The sequence below is a fragment of the Arachis hypogaea genome, chromosome 6, assembly GCF_003086295.3.
Source record: "Arachis hypogaea cultivar Tifrunner chromosome 6, arahy.Tifrunner.gnm2.J5K5, whole genome shotgun sequence".
In the NCBI taxonomy this organism is placed as follows: domain Eukaryota; kingdom Viridiplantae; phylum Streptophyta; class Magnoliopsida; order Fabales; family Fabaceae; genus Arachis; species Arachis hypogaea.
Window position 1 is genome coordinate 65,958,011 of NC_092041.1, and position 23,896 is coordinate 65,981,906.

Here is a 23,896-nt window from a genome sequence, read left to right on the forward strand (position 1 = left end):
GATTGGCTTTTTCCTTTTCTTTGCGAGCCATCCTGAAAAAGACAAAAATAGGATACAACTCAGGAGAAATAGATAAAAATTCATAGAAAGATGGAAGATGTAGTCCAGCAAGCCACAAAGGTGAACAAACACTCAGTTAAGGAAAAACATGTATAAAACAGTCAAATGCTCAAGAAGAAATGAAGTTTTCCCACAATCAAGCAACCTAAGCAATCAACAAGAAAGAATGGATAACAATGAAAGCATAAACAACTTAGGTGTAACAATGTAAGTGAATTGATTCCAGAAACTTTGGTTATTGTCCTAGTGTATTCAAAGTATAAGATTCACTCAAAATTCAGTACCACGAGAATAACCAATTTGACAATGAGAAGCTTGCTTATTCATGTAGAAAAGTGAAAAATAATCAGACATATACAGCCCTTGTTCATAAAAGCAAAAAGTTGAAAAGGTTTAATTTAGATTGCTAAAAAATATAAAGAAAACAAGTGACTGTGTATGTGACTATCTCATTTTTAAAACGTCATGAATACGCAATAGCATCAATTCACTAAACAGAATCCGGTCATGCATTTAGAATGTACCAAACAGAATTATCACAGCTATAATTTCAATTAGATTTGGTCTTTCAGCAAAATTAGCAACTAGGTACATGACTAACAGAGCATCCACTAAGGTATGATATGTGGTGCACAAAATTGTGATCTCTACTTTTCACAACTCAAACAATCCCTGGTAATGGCTCCAAAAACTTGGTGCTCAATACCATGGTCTAAACATAATTTCACAACTTCGCACAACTAACCAGCAAGTGCACTGGGTCGTCCAAGTAATAAACCTTACGCGAGTAAGGGTCGATCCCACGGAGATTGTTGGTATGAAGCAAGCTATGGTCATCTTGTAAATCTCAGTCAGGCAGATTCAAATGGTTATGGATGATTTATGAATAAAGCATAAAATAAAGATAGAGATACTTATGTAATTCATTGGTGAGAATTTCAGATAAGCGTATGGAGATGTTTTGTCCCTTTCGTCTCTCTGCTTTCCTACTGTCTTCATCCAATCCTTCTTACTCCTTTCCATGGCAAGCTGTATGTTGGGCATCACCGTTGTCAGTGGCTACAGTCCCGTCCTCTTAGTGAAAATGTTCAACGCGCTCTGTCACAGCACGGCTAATCATCTGTCGGTTCTCAATCAGGTTGGAATAGAATCCAGTGATTCTTTTGCGTCTGTCACTAACGCCCAGCCTTCACGAGTTTGAAGCTCGTCATAGTCATTCAATCATTGAATCCTACTTAGAATACCACAGACAAGGTTTAGACCTTCCGGATTCTCTTGAATGCCGCCATCAATTCTAGCTTATACCACGAAGATTCCGATTAAGGGATCCAAGAGATATCCACTCAATCTAAGGTAGAACGGAGGTGGTTGTCAGGCACACGTTCATAGGTGAGAATGATGATTGATGGTGTTTTTATGGAAAAAAACGAATTTTCAACACACAACTCCAACCGGCAAGTGTACCGGGTCGCATCAAGTAGTAATAACTCTCTTAGAGTGAGGTCGATCCCATAGGGATTGATGGATCAAGCAATTTTAGTGGGTGATTAGTTTAGTCAAGCTAACATTGAAGTAAATTTGGATGAAGTGTAGCCAACAGAAAGTAAATGGCAGGGAATTAAAAATGCAGAATAATTAAATTGCTGAAACTTAAAGAACAAGAAAGTCCAAAAACTTGATGGTGTTTTTGTGGAAAAATGAATTTCCAACACACAAATCCAACCGGCAAGTGTACCGGGTCGCATCAAGTAGTAATAACTCACTTAGAGTGAGGTCGATCCCACAGGGATTGATGGATCAAGCAACTTTAGTGGGTGATTAGTTTAATCAAGCTAACATTGATGAGTGAGAATTGTGGCAGCAGAATGTAAATAGTAGTGAACTTAAATTGCAGAATGTAAATAGGCAGGAAGCTTAAAGAACAAGCAATATAAATTGCAGAAACTTAAATAAGAAGAAATGTAAATTGCTTGAATATCAAAAGGGGAGTTAAGGATTGGGAATTCAGAATTCTAGCAAGAGAAAGTAAATTGCAACAATTAATAAAGTAGAAGATGAATTGGAAGTAACTAACATTCAAACAGGAAATGAAAGTAATTTGCAGCAGGGGTTCACAGAAGAACCGAAAAAGAAAATGGGATCTCAGGACTCAAGAGTCTAGATAGCAGAGTCTAGATCTCAATTTCCTTCCCAGATCCATGTTCACAAAGCAATTGACAAGAAATTAAAGAAGAAGCAGTAAAGGAATTTCAATTATGTAGAAAAAGTAAACAAGAGATCTCAAGGTGAGATTGAAACAGAATTTCTTCAATTCTCTACCCAAGATTTAAAACAGAAATGAAAACTCAAAGAGAGAGCTATCTACTACTACTACTCCCTAATGGATCCAGCCTCCTTTCCGAGCTCTAATTGATGCTTTTATATAGGCTTTACAAAATAAAAATTGAAAATGAAATTAAAACAAATTACAAAAATGAAAATCCTAATTTAATTGATCCATGTGCCTTTGAGTGATGATGTGGGCTTTGCTTGCTTTGAATTTGAGGAAAAATGGGTTTGGTTGGCTTTGATTCAATTTGGTGAGGAATTGAATTAAATTGAATTTTGGCCCATATGTTGCTCCCAGGAGGCTGCCCTGCCCTTGTGGAGGGCAGGGCAGAAAATGATGCATCTGGCCCATGGTGCGTGCGTGTGGTGCGTTGGTGCGTGCAGGATGCTGCCCTGCCCTTGTGGAGGGCAGGGCAAAACTTTTTGGTGCGCCAGAATGATGCCTGTGCGTGCTGCTGGTGCTGCCGAGACCTTCCTTGGTGCGCCAATCTGGTGCGTGTGTGTGCATCACCAAAATGCTGCCCTGCCCTCGCGGAGGGCAGGGCAGTGTTTCCAAAAGTGAAGTTCCAAGTTCGAAACTTGGTGGATGCACACGCTACTTCTTTTCCTTGGTTTTCTTGGCACCAAAGTAAGGCCTAGTTTCTTGCTTCCTCATAGTGCCGTGTTCGATTCTTATGGCAAGCAATTGGGGGAGCAATTTTCCTTGATTTTCCATGAAGAGCACGACATTGCCCTGCTATCCAAGAGGGCAGAGCAGAAAAATGAGCGCTACTTTGCTTTGGGGTGATGCTCCAGCTTCGAACCTTGGTGGAAGCACATTGGTTTATTTTCGCTTATTTTTGGCCCTTAAAGATGCCTTTCGTTCCTGCCTCAATTGTATGCCAAATATGAATTGCTATATATCGTTCGAAAGCTCTGAATGTCAGCTTTCTAACGCAACTGGAAGCACATCAATCGGACGTCTGTAGCTCACGTTATAGCCCTTTGAAGTAGGCATGGTCATGCTGTGAGCGGCCAGATTTTAACTTAGCGAAAATTTGCTCCAACCTCACTTTGTTTCATCATGATTCTGCCCTGCCCTTGGCAAGAGCAGGGCAGTGTGCGTGTTGGTTGCTTCCTTCCTTGATTTGGTCATGGGCCACGCTTTTAAAAGCGTGGCCTAAGGCTCCAAAGTGTGCTCCAACTTCAAAGTGTGTCCCAAAGCTCTTTTTTTCTCCTTTTTTGTGCTTCTTTGCTTCTTTTTCTTCTTATTTCCTACAAGATTTATAAAATTAAAAGATCAAGGAAATCTTCCAATTAAGCACAAAAGAATGCAATATTTAAGCACTAATCATCAATTTCTTGTATGAAAAAGCATAGAAAAATAGGTATATGATGACTTGTCATCACAACACCAAACTTAAACCTTGCTTGTCCCCAAGCAAGAAAAGAATCCTGCAATAAAGATTGACAATCCAAGGTAAGAAGAATAGCAACTCAATGTTCATGGTTAGCTAGTTTTCTATGCATGCTTCAATTACAAAAGAGATGTAAATGATTGATGCTTCTATCTAGCTTATTTTATGAAATCTTTTTCTTATAATTCTTCCTTGAAACAAGCTTTTGAAATTTTTTTTTTTTAGCTTCTCCTTTTGGGTGCTTTGCCCCATGAGTTAATAACAAAGCTACGACTTCTAAATGCTTTGTTTTCAAGTATTACCACTTGATACATAAGCACCACAAGCATTTGAATTAGAGGACTTCATTAAGCTCATCATTTTTTTTCTTTTCTTGACTCTCTAATCATTGATGCTCAGAACCTTGAGCTTTGAGGGAGTGCTTTTGCACTTGAGCCTAGCCTTGACTTCTAAGTGTTTTGTTTTCAAGCATTTGGCTTGATACATAAACACCACAAGCACTTAGCAAATAACTTGCCATTGGTACTCAGAGCCTTCAGCTTTCTCATACTTTCCCTTTTTCTTTTCTTGCTTTAATTGTATTTGCTTCTTCAAGGTTTTCATGATTTCAAAAGATTTCACAAAATGTACTAGATGAAAAACTTCAATTAAATAAAATCCAATGCAATTGAGCAACAATTAATCATACTAGCTTTCCAATACTTGTATGCACATGCTAAAATCTTCTTTAATTCCTTGTTTGTTTATGATCATGATGCTTTATTGCTTTTGAATTCACAAAGCTCAAGTTGGTAGTTATAATGCCACAGCAACATGTTACAAATCAAGATTCAAGCTATGCTTTATTCATACACACATGTAAACAGAGAAGATGAAGACAATTATGCAATTTAAGTGCTGGAAACAAATAAGAAGAAAAGGAACTCTACAACCTTGTAGTTCATCTTCATTATTGTTGTCCTTTTTCCTCTATTCTTCCTCTTTCCCTTGCCAAACTCAGTATGCTTGTTCATCCTCAAGCAATAATTAGAACAGTGGCTATGGGGCTAAGATAGATCATGAATGTCTTACATAATGAAATGTTAGCATTACATGTGTTGCAAGCAAGCAAAAATTAAAGATAACAATCAAGGCACAAGAGACAAAGACATTTTGATTGCAAACATAAGAGGGTGTGCATGATACATTGCATAAAAAAATAAGTGGCACACCAAAATTAGTGTGACACTTTCACTTGAAATTAATGTAAGCATCTAGTAAGCATTGGAACCAAATTTTGTTTCATAGCAACACCAAACTTAGAATGCAACCCTATGTCAATTTATTTGAACTAAAACTAAACAAAAGAAACTGTTATTTGTTGAATACAATCACCAAGCCAAGAATCTGTCATTAATAAAGCTCTCTTGGTAATGTATTAACAAACACAGTAAATAAGCAAACTAAAATGAAAGCATTAAAAAAAGAATTAACTAAAGTAAACAGAATAACAAAATATCAAACCAAAAGAAAATTAACACTGCAAAGACATTATAGTCATGCAGACAAGTGGTGTTCCTGAATGATTTGCATAGAAAAATAGGTGGCACACCAAACTTAGAATCTTGGTGTGTCACTTTCATTTTTTTTTTATTTGATGCAATCATCCAAAAAGATTGAAAATAATGTGTTGCATGGCAACACCAAACTTAGAATGTAACCATATGCGAATTTATTGAATTTAAACAAAGCAAAGAAAGAAAACAAAGCAGAGAAGAGAAATTATACCTATGGTTGGGTTACCTCCCAACAAGTGCTCTTTTAGTGTCATTAGCTTGACATGTTGTTCTTCACTTTCTTCCTCTTCTTCCAGTTTGTTAAGAGGAATGACCTCAAAGGAGGGAAAGATTCAGCTAGTGTCCCTTGTCTTGGCCTTTCCTCAGCAAGCTTCCTTTTGCAAATGGCTTGATTGATCTTGTTTGCTGGATTAGGGACAGAATTGGTGTTCTTGCTAATTGCCTTCACTTCTTTGGATTCAAGACTTGGTTGCTGTGTGATTATTGGAGTGATTTCTTCATTAAGAGCCTCTTGCATTGGTGGTTCCATGACCCCTTCCTTCATGTGATTTTCTGCTTCACTTGAGTTTGACTTCTCTTGAGTGTCTTCCTCCCTTTCTTCTTCATGATTTTCCATTAATGCCTCTGGGAGGGAATCTTTATGTTTCATTGTCACCTCAAGTGGCTCTTGTGAATGTAAAAGTTCAGGATCAAATGCCTCCTCCACCTCATTTTTCATTAAAATTTTGCTTGACACAGAGGCTTCCTCATCTTGCCTTTCCACTTTCTTCGTTGCACTCAACAATTGAGCTACGTGCACTTCCATGTTTGTGAAGAAGTTCTCTTTTCTTTTCCAGAGTTTCTTTTCCTCCTCCCAACATCTTTTGAGCATGGACTCAATCCTTGAGAGTCCTTGGCTTGTGGAAGTTTGTGTTGGTTGTGAGTCATGGGATGGATTTTGTGTTGAGGCATAGTTAATTGATGAAGAATTTTCAAATGAGAAACTGGAAAGTGAGGGTGGATAATTTTTCATGTGATTTGACTGCTCAGAATTTGCAGTTTCTTGGTGATACTCCCATCCACCATGAGGATAATGATATGAATCATTTTGTGGTGGTGGTTGATATACCTCATAATTCTCTTGCTCATCTTGGGGTTCTGAAGCAAATCTCCATGGATTGGAGTGCTCAGAATTTGTGTCTTCCTGGTGATATTCCCAACCATAATTAGAATACTGACTTGAATCATATTGTGATGGCGGGCAATATCCCATGAAGTTTGTTTGACTAAAAGATGAGGTGAACTCCATTTGAATTTTGTAAAACACAACACCATTGAAAATTGAAAGTCATGTCACAGAGACAGAATTTCTTAGTGAGGCAAAAACACAAACACCTTGGTTTCAACTTAGAACAGAGAACAAAAACAAAGAAAATGCTTGATCTAGACTTCTCACCCACTTAATCATTGTTGATCTAATCAATCCCCGGCAACGGCGCCAAAAACTTGATGAACGGGAGTGGTTGTCAGGCACGCGTTCATAAGTGAGAATGATGATGAGCGTCACATAATCATCACATTCATCAAGTTCTTGAGTGCGAATGAATATCTTGGAATAAGAACAAGCTGAATTGAATAGAAGAACAATAGTAATTGCATTAATACTCGAGGTACAGCAGAGCTCCACACCTTAACCTATGGTGTGTAGAAACTCCACCGTTGAAAATACATAAGAACAAGGTCTAGGCATGGCCGTGAGGCCAGCCTCCCAATAATCTAAGAACTAGAAGTCCAAAGATGATCCTAAGATCGAAAATGATCAAAAGATTAAAATACAATAGTAAAAGGTCCTATTTGTAGAGAACTAGTAGCCTAGGGTTTACAAAGATGAGTAAATGACATAAAAATCCACTTCCGGGCCCACTTGGTGTGTGCTTGGGCTGAGCATTGAAGCTTTCATGTGTAGAGACTTTTCTTGGAGTTAAACGCCAGCTTTTATGCCAGTTTGGGCGCTTAACTCCCATTCATGTGCCAGTTCCGGCGTTTAACGCCGGGCAGTTTTGAGCTGATTTGGAACGCAAGTTTGGGCCATCAAATCTCGAGCAAAGTATGGACTATTATATATTGCTGGAAAGCCCAGGATGTCCACTTTCCAACGCCATTGAGAGTGCGCCAATTGAGCTTCTGTAACTCCAGAAAATCCACTTCGAGTGCAGGGAGGTTAGAATCCAATAGCATCTGCAGTCCTTTTCAGCCTCTGAATCAGATTTTTGCTCAGGTGCCTCAATTTCAGCCAGAAAATACCTGAAATCACAGAAAAACACACAAACTCGTAGTAAAGACCAGAAAAGTGAATTTTAACTAAAAACTAATAGAAATATACTAAAAACTAACTAAAACATACTAAAAACATACTAAAAACAATGCCAAAAAGCGTATAAATTATCCGCTCATCACAACACCAAACTTAAATTGTTGCTTGTCCCCAAGCAACTGAAAATCAAATAGGATAAAAAGAAGAGAATATACTATAAACTCCGAACTATCAATGAAACTTAGCTCCAATTAGATGAGCGGGACTAGTAGCTTTTTGCCTCTGAATAGTTTTGGCATCTCGCTTTATCCTTTGAAGTTCAGAATGATTGGCTTCTATAGGAACTCAGAATTCATATAGTGTTATTGATTCTCCTAGTTAAGTATGTTGATTCTTGAACACAGCTACTTTATGAGTCTTGGCCGTGGCCCAAAGCACTCTGTTTTCCAGTATTACCACCGGATATATCCATGCCACAGACACATAACTGGGTGAACCTTTTCAGATTGTGACTCAGCTTTGCTAGAGTCCCCAATTAGAGGTGTCCAGGGTTCTTAAGCACACTCTTTTTGATTTAGATCACGACTTTAACCGCTTAGTCTCAAGTTTCCACTTGACACCTTCACGCCACAAGAACATGGTTAGGGACAGCTTGGTTTAGCCGCTTAGGCCAGGATATTATTCCTGTAGGCCCTCCTATCCACTGATGCTCAAAGCCTTGGATCCTTTTTATTACCCTTGCCTTTTGGTTTAAAGGGCTATTGGCTTTTTCTGCTTGCTCTTTCTTTTTTTTTTTTTGCATATACTCTCTCTTTTTTTTTCTGCAAGCTTTTCACTGCTTTTTCTTGCTTCAAGAATCATTTTTATGATTTTTTAGATCCTCAGTAACATGTCTCCTTTTTCATCATTCTTTCAAGAGCCAACAACTTTAACATTCATGAACAACAAATTCAAAAGACATATGCACTGTTCAAGCATACATTCAGAAAACAAAAAGTATTGTCACCACATCAAAATAATTAAGCTAGTTTTAAGGATGAATTCGAAATCATGTACTTCTTGTTCTTTTGTAATAAAAATAGTTTTCATTTAAGAAAGGTGATGGATTCATAAGACATTCATAACTTTAAGGCATAGACACTAAGACAGTAATGATCATAAGACACAAACATAAATAAAACATAAAGCATAATTTTTTGAAAAACAGAAAAATAAAGAACAAGGAAGTTAAAGAACGGGTCCACCTCAGTGATGGCGGCTTGTTCTTCCTCTTGAAGATCTTATGGAGTGCTTGAGCTCCTCAATGTCTCTTCCTTACCTTTGTTGCTCCTCTCTCATGATTCTTTGATATTCTCTAATCTCATGGAGGAGGATGGAATATTCTTGGTGCTCCACCCTTAGTTGTCCCATGTTGGAACTCAATTCTCCTAGGGAGGTGTTGATTTGCTCCCAATAGTTTTGTGGAGGAAAGTGCATCCCTTGAGGTACCTCAGGGATTTCATGATGAGTGGGATCTCTTGTTTGCATTGAGCTCCTTCCACACAGATATCCATGAGGACTTGGTCCAGCCTTTGATTAAAGTTGACCTTTTTTGAGTTTGAAAAGGGACCTTGGGGATTACCTTCTTTAAGGCCACAACTTCATAGAAGTGGTCTTGATGCACCCTTGAGATGAATCTCTCCATCTCCCATGACTCGGAGGTGGAAGCTTTTGCCTTCCCTTTCCTCTTTCTAGAGGTTTCTCCAGCCTTGGATGCTATAAATGGTTATGGAAAAACAAAAAGAAATGCTTTTACCACACCAAACTTAAAAGGTTTTCTCGTCCTCGAGCAAAAGAAGAAAGAAGAGAGTAGAAGAAGAAGAAATAGAGGAGATGGGGATGGCTTTGTGGTTCGGCCAAAGGGGGAGAAGTAGTGTTTAGGTTGTGTGAAAATGAAGGAGTGAAGATGGGTTTATATAGTGGTGGAGAGGGGGGTAGGGTTCGGTTATGAATGGGTGGGTTTGGGAGGGAAAGTGGTTTGAATTTGAATGGTGAGATAGGTGAGGTTTTATGAAGGATGGATGTGAGTGGTGAAGAGAAAGATGAGATTTGATAGGTGAGGGGTTTTTGGGGAAGAGTGGTTGAGGTGATTGGTGAATGGGTGAAGAAGAAGAGAGAGGGTGGTGGGGAAGGTGGGGATCCTGTGGGGTCCACAGATCCTTAGGTGTCAAGGAAACGTCATCCCTGCACCAAGTGGCGAGCAAAAATGCTCTCTGTGCCAATTTTGGCGTTAAACGCCGGGCTGGTGCCCATTTCTGGCGTTTAACGCCAACTTCTTGCCCTTTCCTGGTGTTTAACGCCAGTCTGGTGCCCATTTCTGGCGTTAAACGCCCAGAATGGTGCCAGACTGGGCGTTAAACGCCCATTTGCTGCTCTTACTGGCGTTTAAACGCCAGCAAGGTCTTCCTCCATGGTGTGCTGTTTTTCTTTCTGTTTTTCATTCTGTTTTTGCTTTTTCAATTGATTTTGTGACTTTCCATGATCATCAACCTACAGAAAACATAAAATAACAAAGGAAAATAGATTAAATATAACATTGGGTTGCCTCCCAACAAGCGCTTCTTTAATGTCAATAGCTTGACAGTGGGCTCTCATAGAGCCTCACAGATACTCAGAGCAATGTTGGAATCTCCCAACACCAAACTTAGAGTTTGAATGTGGGGGTTCAACACCAAACTTAGAATTTGGTTGTGGCCTCCCAACACTAAACTTAGAGTTTAACTGTGGGGGCTCTGTTTGACTCTGTTTTGAGAGAAGCTCTTCATGCTTCCTCTCCATGGTGACAGAGGGGTATCCTTGAGCCTTAAACACAAGGGATTCTTCATTCACTTGAATGAGCAATTCTCCTCTGTCAACATCAATCACAGCCTTTGCTGTGGCTAGGAAGGGTTTGCCAAGGATGATGGATTCATCCATGCACTTCCCAGTCTCTAGGACTATGAAATCAGCAGGGATGTAATGGTCTTCAACCTTTACCAGAACGTCCTCTACAAGTTCATAAGCTTGTTTTCTTGAATTGTCTGCCATCTCTAGTGAGATTCTTGTAGCTTGCACCTCAAAGATCCCTAGCTCCTCCATTACAGAGAGAGGCAAGAGGTTTATACTTGACCCTAGGTCATACAGAGCCTTCTTAAAGGTCATGGTGCCTGCGGTACAAGGTATTGAAAACTTCCCAGGATCTTGTCTCTTTTGAGGTAATTTCTGCCTAGACAAGTCATCCAGTTCTTTGCTGAGCAAAGGGGGTTCATCCTCCCAAGTCTCATTACCAAATGACTTGTCATTTAGCTTCATGATTGCTCCAAGGTATTTAGCAACTTGCTCTTCAGCCACATATTCATCCTCTTCAGAGGAAGAATACTCATCAGAGCTCATGAATGGCAGAAGTAAATCCAATGGAATCTCTATGGTCTCAGTGTGAGCCTCAGATTCCCATGGTTCCTCATTAGGGAACTCATTGGAGGCCAGTGGACGTCCATTGAGGTCTTCCTCAGTGGCATTCACTGCCTCTTCCTCCTCTCCTAGTTCGGCCATGTTGATGACCTTGCATTCTCCTTTTGAATTCTCTTCTGTATTGCTTGGAAGAGTACTAGGAGGGAGTTCAGTAATTTTTTTTGCTCAGCTGTCCCACTTGTGCCTCCAAATTCCTAATGGAGGACCTTGTTTCAGTCATGAAACTTTGAGTGGTTTTGATTAGATCAGAGACCATGGTTGCTAAGTCAGAGTGGCTCTGCTTAGAATTCTCTGTCTGTTGCTGAGAAGATGATGGAAAAGGCTTGCCATTGCTAAACCTGTTTCTTCCACCATTATTGTTGTTGAAACCTTGTTGAGGTCTCTGTTGATCCTTCCATGAGAGATTTGGATGATTTCTTCATGAAGAATTATAGGTGTTTCCATAGGGTTCTCCCATGTAATTCACCTTTTCCATTGAAGGGTTCTCAGGATCATAAGCTTCTTCTTTAGATGAAGCGTCCTTAGTACTACCTGGTGCAGCTTGCATTCCAGACAGACTTTGAGAAATCAAATTGACTTGCTGAGTCAATATTTTGTTCTGAGCCAGTATGGCATTCAGAGTGTCAATCTCAAGAACTCCTTTCTTTTGATTCGTCCCATTGTTCACAGGATTCCTTTCAGAAGTGTACATGAATTGGTTATTTGCAACCATTTTAATGAGTTCTTGAGCTTCTGTAGGCGTCTTCTTCAAATGAAGAGATCCTCCAGCAGAACTATCCAATGACATCTTGGACAGTTCAGACAGACCATCATAGAAGATACCTATGATGTTCCATTCAGAAAGCATGTCAGAAGGACATTTTCTAATCAATTGTTTGTAACTTTCCCAAGCTTCATAGAGGGATTCTCCTTCCTTCTGTCTGAAGGTTTGGACCTCCACTCTAAGCTTACTCAATTTTTGAGGTGGAAAGAACTTTGCCAAGAAGGCATTGACTAACTTTTCCCAAGAGTTCAGGCTTTCTTTAGGTTGTGAGTCCAACCATATCCTAGCTCTGTCTCTTAGAGCAAAAGGGAATAGCATAAGTCTGTAGACCTCAGGGTCAACCCCATTAGTCTTGACTGTGTTACAGATTTGCAAGAATTCAGCTAAAAACTGATGAGGATCTTCCAATGGAAGTCCATGGAACTTGCAATTCTGTTGCATTAGAGAAACTAATTGAGGCTTAAGCTCAAAGTTGTTTGCTCCAATGGCAGGGATAGAGATGCTTCTCCCATAGAATTTAGGAGTAGGTGCAGTGAAGTCACTCAGCACCTTCCTTGCATTGTTGGCATTGTTGTTGTTTTTGGCTGCCATGGGTTCTTCTTCTTTGAAGATTTCTGTTAGGTCCTCTACAGAGAGTTGTGCCTTATCTTTCCTTAGCTTTCACTTCAAGGTCCTCTCAGGTTCAGGGTCAGCCTCAACAAGAATGCTTTTGTCTTTGCTCCTGCTCATATGAAAGAGAAGAGAACAAGAAAATATGGAATCCTCTATGTCACAGTATAGAGATTCCTTGAGGTGTAAGAAGAAAAGAAAAGTAGAAGGAAGAGGTAGAAAATTCGAACTTATCAAGGAAAGATGGAGTTCGAATTGTGTATTGAGGAGTAGTGTTAGTCCATAAATAGAAGGATGTGAGAAGAGGGGAAGAAATTTTTGAAAATTAATTAAAAAGATTTTAAAAATATTTTGAAAAACACTAATTGATTTTCGAAAACCAAGAGTGGAAAAGAAATCAAGTGATTTTTGAAAAAAATTTTGAAATTAGAAATCAAAAAGATATGATTGAAAACTATTTTGAAAAAGATGTGGTTGAGAAGATATAATTGAAAAGTTATGGTTTTAAAAAGATTTGATTGAGAAGATATGATTTGAAAAACAATTTAAAAAGATTTGATTTTGAAAATTAATGACTTGGCTAACAAGAAAAGATATGATTCAACATTAAACCTTTCTCAACAGAAAAGCAACATACTTGAAATGTTGAATCAAATCATTAATTGATAGCAAGTATTTTTGAAAATGGAAAGAAATTGATTTTGAAAAAGATTTGATTGAAAAGATATGATTTGAAAAAGATTTGATTTTGAAAAATTTTGAAAACTTAAAAAAAAATTGAATTAAAAACAAAATATTCCCTCTTGTGCCATCCTGGCGTTAAACGCCCAGAATGGTATCCATTTTGGCGTTTAACGCCCAAAACACTACCCTTTTGGGCGTTAAACGCCCAACCAGGCACCTTGGCTGGCGTTTAAACGCCAGTTTGCCTTCTTCACTGGGCGTTTTGAACGCCCAGCTTTTTCTGTGTAATTCCTCTGCTGTATGTTCTGAATCTTCAATTCCCTGTATTATTGACTTGAAAAGACACAAATTAAAAATTTTTTGGATTTTTAATAATCAAAATGTAACTAAAATCAAATAACAATGCATGCAAGACACCAAACTTAGCAGTTTGTATACCATTGACACTAACAAAATGAGAATGCATATGAGAAACAACAAAACACTCAAGTCAAGAGAATTTAAAGATCAGAGTAAGGAAATCATCAAGAACAACTTGAAGATTAGTGAAGACACATGCATGAATGCAGGAAGAATAGAAACATGCAATTGACACCAAACATAAAATGAGACACTAGACTCAACAAGAAACATACAAAAAATTTTTGGTTTTTATGATTTTATAATTTTTTTGGAGTTTTCAAAAATTGAGTGGAAAAAAAAATAAAGGTATCAAAATTCTTAATGAGAATTCCAGGAATCATGTAATGTTAGTCTAAAGCTTCAGTCTAAAGAAATTAGACATGGCTAGCCAAGCTTCAGCAGGACATTGCATTCAAGAGCTAAATTGATGAGAATCAATCAGCTTTGGTGATGATGAAAACATCACCTTGAAACACTAGAATTCATTCTTAAGAACTCTGAAGATAAATACCTAATCTAAGCAACAAGATGAACCGTCAGTTGTCCAAACTCAACAATCCCCGGCAACGGCACCAAAAACTTGGTGCACGAAATTGTGATCATCAATGGCGCCATCAACATGGTACGCTCAATTGAAATCTCAACTCTTTATCACAACTTCGCACAACTAACCAGCAAGTGCACTGGGTCGTCCAAGTAATAAACCTTACGCGAGTAAGGGTCGATCCCACGGAGATTGTTGGTATGAAGCAAGCTATGGTCACCTTGTAAATCTCATTCGGGCAGATTCAAATGGTTATAAGTGATATATGAATAAAACATAAAGATAGAGATACTTATGTATTTCATTGGGGAGAATTTCAGATAAGCGAATGGAGATGCTTTGTCCCTTCCGTCTCTCTGATTTCCTACTGTCTTCATCCAATCCTTCTTACTCCTTTCCATGGCAAGCTGTATGTTGGGCATCACCGTTGTCAGTGGCTACAATCCCGTCCTCTCAGTGAAAATGTTCAACACACTCTGTCACGGCACGGCTAATCATCTGTCGGTTCTCAATCAGGTTGGAATAGAATCCATTGATTCTTTTGCGTCTGTCAATAACGCCCAGCCTTCAGGAGTTTGAAGCTCGTCACAGTCATTCAATCATTAAATCCTACTCAGAATACCACAGACAAGGTTTAGACCTTCCGGATTCTCTTGAATGCCACCATCAATTCTAGCTTATACCACGAAGATTCCGATTAAGGAGTCCAAGAGATAAACATTCAAGCCTTGTTTGCTTGTCGAACGGGAGTGGTTGTTAGGCACGTGTTCATAAGTGAGAATGATGATGAGCGTCACATAATCATCACATTCATCAAGTTCTTGAGTGCGAATGAATATCTTGGAATAAGAACAAGCTGAATTGAATAGAAAAACAATAGTAATTGCATTAATACTCGAGGTACAGCAGAGCTCCACACCTTAATCTATGGTGTGTAGAAACTCCACCGTTGAAAATACATAAGAACAAGGTCTAGGCATGGCCGTGAGGCCAGCCTCCCAATAATCTAAGAACTAGAAGTCCAAAGATGATCCTAAGATCGAAAATGATCAAAATATTAAAATACAATAGTAAAAGGTCCTATTTGTAGAGAACTAGTAGCCTAGGGTTTACAAAGATGAGTAAATGACATAAAAATCCACTTCCGGGCCCACTTGGTGTGTGCTTGGGCTGAGCATTGAAGCTTTCATGTGTAGAGACTTTTCTTGGAGTTAAACGCCAGCTTTTATACCAGTTTGGGCGTTTAACGCTGGGCAGTTTTGAGCTGATTTGAAACGCCAGTTTGGGCCATCAAATCTCGGGCAAAGTATAGACAATTATACATTGCTGGAAAGCCCAGGATGTCTACTTTCCAACATCGTTGAGAACGCGAAAATTGGGCTTTTGTAACTCCAGAAAATCCACTTCGAGTGCAGGGAGGTCAGAATCCAATAGCATCTGCAGTCCTTTTTAGCCTCTGAATCAGATTTTTGCTCAGGTCCCTCAATTTCAGCCAGAAAATACCTGAAATCACAGAAAAACACACAAACTCATAGTAAATTCCAGAAAAGTGAATTTTAACTAAAAACTAATAGAAATATACTAAAAACTAACTAAAACATACTAAAAACATACTAAAAACAATGCCAAAAAGCGTATAAATTATCCGCTCATCAGTTACCCACTCAATTTGTCCTTGGGTTGGAGTTACTTCCTCACCCACGTCTTCCTCCTCTTCCCCATCACTTAAGTCATAACTAGAAGGTTGTGAGAAGTCCATCTCCATGTTTCTATCAAACTCAATGAGAAGAGGCTTTTTAGGATTATTGAGGGGATTGAACAAGGAGGACAAAAAATCAACAATGATGGAATCCTCATCTTGATCAATCTCTTTTAATTCTCCCTTTCTTTCCTTCGGTCTACACACTTTCCTATCTTTCTCTTATTGCACCTCAAGCTCTAACTCTTCGTCTTTTCCTTGAGGCTCCATGTTATCCTCCTCTCTACACTCCTTTGTTGCTCGTCCACATTCTTCATGAGGAACGTCTTAATTGCTTGAGCGTAGTGAGGCTAGGCGGTTCACCGCTTCGCACAACTAACCAGCAAGTGCACTGGGTCGTCCAAGTAATACCTTACGTGAGTAAAGGTCGATCCCACGGAGATTGTCGGCTTGAAGCAAGCTATGGTTATCCTGTAACTCTTAGTCAGGAGATTAGTGATAAAAATGATTTCGTTTGTAAAAAGTACTAGAGCTTGAAATGAATGATACTTGTTATTCAGTAATGGAGAACAGGTTGAGCTTTCAAAGATGCTCTGTCTTCTGAATCTCTACTTTCCTACTATCTTCTTCTTCCAAACACACATGTTCCCTTCCATGGCAAGCTGCATATTGGTGGATCACCGTAGTCAATGGCTACCATCTGTCCTCTCAGTGAAAATGGTCCAGGTACAGTTTTTGTACAGCTAATCATCTATCGGTTCTAACTTGTGTCGGAATAGGATCTCTCTATCCTTTTGCACACTGTCACTGTGCCCAACATTCGTGAGTTTGAAGCTAGTCACAGTCATCCCGTCCCAGATCCAACTCAGAATGCCACAGACAAGGTTTAGACTTTTTGGATCTCAGGAATGCTGCCGATTGGTTCTAGCTTCTACCACGAAGGTTCTAATCTCATGAGTTTAAATACTCTGTGGTTAGGAGATGCAAGTCAAACTCTTAGATCAGAAACCCAGGAGATACGCACTCAAGCTGTCGCCCAATGACTACGTTGAGCTCAGATAGTATGAAAGTGGTTGTCAAGCATGCGTTCATAAATTTGAGAACAATGATGAGTGTCATGGATCATCATATTCTTCATATTGAAGTACGAGTGAGTATCTTAGAATAGAAGCAAGCGTGATTGAATAGAAAACAATAGTAATTGCATTAATCCATTGAAACACAACAGAGCTCCTCACCCTCACCTATGGGGTTTAGAGAGTCATTCCATGGCAGATACAATATGAGATGTAAAAAATGTCATAAGTCCTCAAATTAATCTTTAAAAGTAGTTTTTATACTAAACTAGTAACCTAGGTTTACAGAAATGAGTAACTAAGTGCAGATAGTGCAGAAATCCACTTCCGGGGCCCACTTGGTGAGTGTTTGGGCTGAGCTTCCAAGCTTCCACGTGAATGTGCCTCAAAGTGGAGTTAGACGCCACCCTGGGTGCCAAAATGGGCGTTTAACACCAAGAAGTATGCTAGTTCTGGCATTTTACGCCAGAAAATGGTTTTTGGGTGGCATTTAACGCCGGTTTGGGCCATCAAATCTTGGACAAAGTATGAATTATTATAAATTGCTGGAAAGCCCAAGATGTCTACTTTCCAACGCAATTAAGAGCACGCCAATTGGGCTTCTGTAGCTCCAGAAAATCCACTTCGAGTGCAGGAGGGTCAGAATCCAACAGCATCTGCAGTCCTTTTTCAGCCTCTGAATTAGATTTTTGCTCAGGTCCCTCAATTTCAGCCAGAAAATACCTGAAGTTATAGAAAAACACACAAACTCATAGTGAAGTCTAGAAATGTGATTTTTTAATAAAAATTAATAAAAATATGATAAAAATTGAATGAAACATGCTAAAAACTATATAGAAACACTAACAAAAAGCGTATAAAATATCCGCTAATCACAATACCAAACTTAAATTGTTGCTTGTCCCCAAGCAACTAGACAAATAAAATAGGATAAAAAGAAGATTATGGTGCAATAAAATCTCTGAGTCTTTAATGAAGCTCTAATTCAAATTAAATGAGTAGGGCTTATAGCTTTTTGCTTCTGAATAGCTTTGGCATCTCACTTTATCCCCTAAAACTCAGAATGATTGGCTTCTTTCAGAACTCAGCATGCAGATGAGGTTATTGATTTTCCTAGTTTAACTTTGATTGATTCTTGAACACAGCTTCTTTGAGTCTTGGCTGTGACCCTAAGCATTTTGTTTTCCAGTATTACCACTGGATACATAAATGCCACAGACACATAACTACGGTAAACCTTTTCAGATTGTGACTCAACTTTGCTAGAGTCCCCAGTTAGAGGTGCCCAGAGTTCTTAAGCACACTCTTTTGCTTTGGATCACGACTTTAACCACTCAGTCCAAGCTTTTCACTTGGACCTTCATGACACAAGCACATGGTTAGGGACAACTTAATTTAGCTGCTTAGGCCAGAATTTTATTCTTTTTGGTCCCTTCTATCCATTGATGCTCAAAGCCTTGGATCCATTTCACCCTTGCCTTGTTGTTTAAAGGGTTACTGGCTTTTTTTGTACTGCTTTTTCTTGCTTCAAGAATCAATTTTATGATATTTCAGATTATCAATAACATCTTTCTGTTTACCTCATCCTTTCAAGAGTCAACCATTACTTAAATTTCAGTATATAAAGAAAATATGCACTGTTTATGCATTTATTCAGAAAGCTAAAGTAATGCCACCGCATATAAATAATTTGGATTTTTCTTATTATATACTCGAGATGTTTGCACCTTTGCTCTTCTAAAAAAAATCTACTATTTTATTCATGTTTAATGATGATAAGAAGAGTAAATTATAGCCAAATTGGAAAAATAAAAAATAAGGTACTACCCATGCAACAGAAAAATGGAAATTTAAATGCTACTAATACTTATGGAATACTAAAAATAAACGACTCTAATACTAATGCTCATGTAACTCTTAAAATAGGTTTCTAATAACAAAAGTTATCACAGAGTTAGGACTCAACAACCTTTATTTTGAGAGATAAGTGCTCCTTCAATCTGTGGGATGTCTGGCTCTTCAAGGGACAACTTCTGCCGCTTTAGCTCCTGTATCTCATGCCCTTACTTCTCTCGTTCTTTGAGTAGTTTGCAGAGCATGTTGTTTTGACTCTGCTGCTCTTCTTTGAGTTGATCCATAGCTTCTTGTAGATTATTGACAGATGCTTCTAAGCCCAATAGTCAAAGTGAGGAATTTTTGGGAGGAACTCATGCGCCCTCCTCTTGATGGGGTTGTCTTGAACTTGAGGTCCATCCATTACCTTTTTGGTGATTAGGCGTTCAACTGGGATGTACTCATCTCAACTTGGGTAAGCCAATTTGGCCTCAGTGGATTCCTTGTTTGCAAAGATGTAGATTTCACAAGGAATCAGTGATGATTGGATTTTTGACGGTTTAGAATTTCACAATTGAAATCTCGTTACAAGTATAGTTTCTAAACCAACATAAATCCTTTCATACAAAAATTTGGTTGTCACTAAGTGCAAACCCATAAAATCTATAAACCGAAGTATTTAAACCTCGGGTCGTCTCTCAAAGGACTTGCAGGGTAATGTTCTTGTTATTGGTTATGGCCTTGTTTATTTTGGGGTTTTGGATGAGAAATATGAATAGTAAATGGTAAGAAAACTTTATTAACAAAATGGTCTTGGCAAGGTTTGGTTGTCAAGGGTCTTCATCATTATCACTAGCCACAAGTATGGTAGTTGCAAGGATTAATCCCACTTAGTCATCCTTAAATCAATTAACAAAGGAAAGTCAAGTGAGTTATATCAATCCTAGTCCATAAATCCTAGCTTTCCACTAATTGGATTAATGAAGGCTAGAGTTAATGGCTATCAACTATCAATCAATTGGACACTAGTGACTCAAGAAATCCTAAGTCACCTTCTCAAGCCAAGAACATAGAATTCTACTCTAACATCCTCTCAAGCATTTCATCAAACACTTGGAGGGTAATGAAAGAAAGCATTTTTTTATTTGTAAGAATAAAAGGAATCAACAACTAACAATTACAAAGAATTAACAAAACAACAATCAATAACATCACAATCACATGAATTATCTCAAATTGCATTATTAAAAGAAAACAAAAGAACAAAAATATCTCAATTACAAAACCTAGACACAAAATAAGAGAAATTACAACAAGAGGATAGGGATAGAAAGAAGAACCAAAGTGTAGCAATCATCAATTGAAGGTAGAAGTAGAAGGAGACTTGAATTAAACCTAGAACTATGAGATCCTAATCTAACACTAATTCCTAATCCTAATTCTAGAGAGAAGAGAGAGCTTCTCCCTCTAACTCTAACCACTTCGAAACTAAACTATGACTAATGATGACAAGTATGAAAAATATCTTGATTCCCCTTCAATACTTGACTTAAATAGCATCAGAAATGAGTTGGATTGGGCCCACAAGGCTCCTAAAACCGCTGGTGACGATTTCATTAAAGTGGGCCACAAATTGCGCGCGCGCGCCCCTGAACACGAAGCAACATATGGCAAAATTTATATCATTTCGAAGCCCCGGATGTTAGCTTTCCAACCCAACTGGAACTGCATCATTTGGACCTCTGTAGCTCAAGTTATGGTCAATTAAGTGCGAAGAGGTCAGGCTTGACAGCTTTTTGGTTCCATCATTTCTTCATGAGTTCTCCAACTTTACATGCTTTTTCTTCATTCCCTTGATCCAATCTTTGCCTCCTAAATCTGAAATCACTTAACAAACATATCAAGGCATCTAATGGAATCAAGGTAAATTACATTTAACTATTTTAAGACCTAAAAAGCATGTTTCACTCTTAAGCACAATTAAAGGAGAATATACAAAACCATGCTATTTCATTGAGTAAATGTGGGTAAAAGGTTATAAAATCCCCTAAAATCAATACAAGATAAACCCTACAAATGGGGTTTATCAACCTCCCCACACTTAAACCAAGCATGTCCTCATGCTTAAGCCAAGAGAAAGCAAAGGGCATCAACATTTATTCAATGTAAATAAACTATATGCAACCTAAACTATATGCAACTAAATGCAAAATGGTTTTACCTACTTGGTTAAAAATAAAACAATCCTCCAAGTCATACGTGCACAAGTAGGGCCAAGATCATATAACGATTCATGAATCCTACCAATTCGAATATCAAAATGAAGTTCAAGTAGACTTGCGAGAAGAACGCTCATGAATGCCGGGAATCAAGGAATTGAGCATCGAACCCTCATCGGAAGTGTTTGCACTCTAGTCGCTCGGTGTTTGGGGTTGATTCTCTCAATTCTCCCCTAATCATGCTTTCCAAGATTTGTTTATCTTCTAACAATCAACAATTATTCAATGCATGCGTACATGTATCATGAGGTCTTTTCTTTAGGTTGTAATGGGGCTAGGGTCAAGGTAGGATCATATATGGCTAGTGGACTTAGGATTTGAATCTTTGATTAACTTAAACCTTTCCACCTAACCTATATAATGACCTATACAATTAAGTACTAATCTAACTACCCATTCCTCACTTTTTCACATACTCATGCATTTTCTTTTCATTTCACAACACTTATGCATTGATTCTTATTGAGCTTCACTTTGGGGCATTTTGTCCCCTTTATTGCCTTTTTTTTCTTTCTTTTTCTATATACATTTTTTCTTTTCTTTTCTTTTCTTTTTCTTTTTCACTTTTATTTCTATTTTTTCTTTTCATTTTTCTTTTTCTTTCAAACTATACACACGAACATCAATGCATAAGGTCTATACATTTAATCAATACATGAGTATGTACCCAATTTCCCAATATAAAAATACAAAACACAAACACCTTTTTATCCCAACCAATGTCCCAAAGTTTTCCCACTCTTGAATGACACTCACAATCACTAGCCTAAGCCAATCAAAGATCCAAATAAAGGATATTCATTGTTTTCCGCTTTAAGGCTTGTACTGTGCTAAAATAAGAACAAGTGGGTTAATCATATGCTCAAATTTGGCTAACAAAGAAAGATAAAAGGTAAGGCCATTTGAGTAAGTGAGCTAATAAAATGATGGCCTCAATCATATAAATGCATGAATACAAGGAATAATAGGACATATAGATTCAAACAAATCAAAGATTACAATCATAGAAAGAGAACAATTACACACAAGAAGGAAAATAAGTGGTTATAAGATGTAACCACACAATTAGGCCCAATACTCACATGCTTGTGTTCTTAGCTCAAAAACCATATTCCAAAATAAATTCTTTCAAGCAAGTTCCACAAATTTTCTTTTTCAAATTGGTAGGGTGCCCTAAAACAGTTTCTTGGAAAGAAAATCATCATCCTAACTAAGTAGTCCTAATAAGAAATAAGTGGTAAAAATATGTACAAATTCTAACTAACATGCAACCTATCATGCAATGCAATAGCTAATCTAACAAAGAAAAATAAAAAATTTGGTGTTGAAAAGGAAATCTTTACCCATGGAGATCGGTCGAACGACCTCCCCACACTTGAAGATTGCACCGTCCTCGGTGCATGCAAAGAAGAGCAAGGTGGATGGGTTGCTACAATTGATGAGCTTCTTCGAAAGGTTGTGCGGATGACTTGTTCGTTGCCCCATTTAAAAGCCTTTCCGTTTCCTCCTTTCTTGGTGGCCAGCCTAAAAGGAGAGAAAAAGAAAGAAAATTAAGCCTACAACAAAGATATCAAAGTAAATAGAACATAGGCGGGGGCTAATGCCAAATAAGAGTACGATTCCCTACTACATGGTAGCTACAACATGTGAGTGAGAAATCAATATAAGCAAAAGGCATATCAACTGATACTTGATGAAAGAGTAAAGTTAAAGCATGGAGAGTATATTGAGCATCAAGATCAAATAAGAATTGACACAAACAAGATTAGTGATACGCATGAAAGCATTTGATTCTATCCTAACTCAATGATGAAGCGGTACAAGAAAAAAACAAAGGGTAATGAATTAGGAAGGGCTAAAGCACTAATCTTGTGTGTTGACAAATATTACAATTAATGTAACAAGTCATGAAGCACCAAAACAAATGCAAGAAATTCTCAACAATTGAGTGAGAGAATTCAACACCATTATTAAAATGAGAAATTTAGAAAATAAAATGAGAACAAATTATAGAAACAAAATTAAAATGCAAAGAATAAAAGTATGCAAATGTAATAGACAAAAGGAAATGGAAGAAGAAAAATTTTTTTTTTATATTTTTAATAATTTTTTTTAGTATTTTATTTATTTATTTATTTATTATTATTATATATATTTTTTTATTAAAATTTTTTTTATTAAAAGAGAAAAGAAAAAAAATCTTTCAAGAGAGGAAGAAGAAAAAGGAAAAAAATGAGAAAGAAAGAAGAAGAGAAGAGGAAAGAAGGAGAAAGAAGGAAGGAGAAAAGCAGGGTGCAAATCCGCGCGCGCACAGCGCGCCCACGCGTGGATGCAGCAGGGACGATCCGCGCGCGCGCACAGCGCGCTTATGCGTGGATGAGCTTGTGCTCCCAGCACAATGCTGGCACAACGCGCGCACAACTCTCTGGTTTTTGTACCAGAAGTTGCGGAAGTGCAATGTGCGCGCGCGCACACAGCGTGCTAGCGCGCCGATGCCCGTTTTTTTTTTTGCCCAAAAAGTAGAAAAAAATGCCCAAGAGCTCCCTATAATGTCTAAAACTCTTCTTTATTCAATCAAATATCACACAATTCACAAAAATGCAATTTGATTTTAGGATTTATTCATCTACTACTAGTGAATACAACATACTAACAATCCAATCTTTACAAACAAATCAATATGAAATGAAAATCTACCTACAATGGCAACTCAAATCACTTATTAAACAAAACTAAAAGAGAATGGAAAGAGTTTACCATGGTGGAGTGTCTCCCACCTAGCACTTTTATTTATTGTCCTTAAGTTGGACATTTTGAGGAGCACATTGTCATGGTGGCTTATGTTTGTACTCATCCTTGAATCTCCAAGGATCTTTGCCTCTCA

The 23,896-nt window shown here is 38.0% G+C and overlaps 1 non-coding gene across 1 annotated transcript; it reads left to right on the plus strand.

Annotated features, from left to right (window-relative positions):
• Nucleotides 1-11,964: 11,964 nt before the first annotated feature.
• On the plus strand, nucleotides 11,965-12,072 carry LOC112699724 (small nucleolar RNA R71). Its single transcript, XR_003152665.1, has one exon. It is a non-coding gene; the product is annotated as a small nucleolar RNA R71 (small nucleolar RNA).
• The last annotated feature ends 11,824 nt before the right edge of the window (nucleotides 12,073-23,896 follow it).